Source organism: Arachis hypogaea, chromosome 10 (assembly GCF_003086295.3).
Source record: "Arachis hypogaea cultivar Tifrunner chromosome 10, arahy.Tifrunner.gnm2.J5K5, whole genome shotgun sequence".
NCBI classification, from domain to species: Eukaryota; Viridiplantae; Streptophyta; class Magnoliopsida; order Fabales; family Fabaceae; genus Arachis; species Arachis hypogaea.
In genome coordinates, this window is record NC_092045.1 from 85,708,669 (window position 1) to 85,710,257 (window position 1,589).

Sequence of the window (1,589 nt, forward strand, 5' to 3'; positions counted from 1 at the left end):
ACTTAGCTGGCCCATTTGTGCCTCCAAATTTCTAATGGAAGACCTTGTTTCATTCATGAAACTTAGAGTGGCCTTAGATAGATCAGAGACTATGTTTGCTAAGCTAAAGGGGCTTGCTCTGAATTCTCTGTCTGTTGCTGAGAGGATGATGGAAAAGGCTTGCTATTGCTAAACCTGTTTCTTCCACCATTATTAAAACCTTGTTAAGGCTTTTATTGATCCTTCCATGAGAAATTTGGGTGATTTCTCTATGAGGGATTATAGGTGTTTCCATAGGCTTCACCCATGTAATTCACCTCTGCCATTGCAGGGTTCTCAGGATCATAAGCTTCTTCTTCAGAAGATGCTTCTTTAGTACTGTTGGATGCATTTTGAAATTCATTCAAACTCTGAGAAATCATGTTGACCTGTTGAGTCAACATTTTGTTCTGAGCCAATATGGCATTCAGAGTATCAATTTCAAGAACTTCCTTCCTCTAAGGCGTCCCATTATTCATAGGATTCCTTTCAGAAGTGTACATGAACTGGTTATTTGCAACCATGTCAATGAGTTCCTGAGCTTCTGTAGGCGTTTTCTTTAGGTGAATAGATCCACCTGTAGAATGGTCCAATGACATCTTAGATAATTCAGATAGACCATCATAGAATATATCCAGGATGGTCCATTCTGAGAGCATGTCAGAAGGACACTTTTTGGTTAGTTGCTTGTATCTCTCCCAAGCTTTATAGAGGGATTCACCTTCTTTCTGTCTGAAGGTTTAAACATCCACTCTAAGCTTGCTCAGCTTTTGAGGAGGAAAGAACTTGGCTAAGAAAGCTGTGACCAGCTTATCCCAAGAGTTCAGGCTATCTCTAGGCTAAGAGTCCAACCATATTCTAGCTCTGTCTCTTACAGCAAAAGGGAAAAGCATAAGCCTGTATACCTCGGGATCAACCCCATTGGTCTTAACAGTATCACAGATCTGCAAGAATTCAGTTAAGAACTGAAAAGGATCTTCTGATAGAAGTCCATGAAACTTGCAATTCTGTTGCATTAGAGAAACTAATTGAGGCTTTAGCTCAAAGTTGTTTGCTCCAATGGCAGGAATTGAGATGCTTCTTCCATGGAAGTTGGAATTTGGTGCAGTAAAGTCACCAAGCATCTTCCTTGCATTGTTGTTGGGTTCGACCATGTCCTCTTTTTCGAGATTCTCTGTAAGGTTTTCTCTGGATTGTTGTACTTTAGCTTCTCTTAGCTTCTTCTTCAGAGTCCTTTTAGGTTCAGGATCTGCTTCAACAAGAATGTCCTTGTCCTTGCTCCTGCTCATATGAAAAAGAAGAGGACAGAAAAGGAAAAAGAATCCTCTATGTCACAGTATAGAGATTCCTTTATGTGAGTAGAAGAAGAAAAGAATAGAAGAAGGAGAAGAGAAAAATTCGAACACAGGGGAGAAGAGATGGTTCGAATTTTGAGATGAAGAGAAATGTTAGTAAATGAATAAATAAATAGAAAAAGATGAGAGGGAGAGAATTTTCGAAAATTAACTAAAATAAAAGAAAAATATTTTTGTTTTTATTTTAAATTAAAGTTAAAATTCGAATTTATAAAA

The 1,589-nt window shown here is 38.1% G+C and overlaps 1 non-coding gene across 1 annotated transcript; it reads left to right on the forward strand.

The window, feature by feature from the left end:
- The first annotated feature begins 675 nt into the window (after nt 1-675).
- On the forward strand, nt 676-779 carry LOC112719413 (small nucleolar RNA R71). The gene has a single exon (XR_003161716.1). It is a non-coding gene; the product is annotated as a small nucleolar RNA R71 (small nucleolar RNA).
- The last annotated feature ends 810 nt before the right edge of the window (nt 780-1,589 follow it).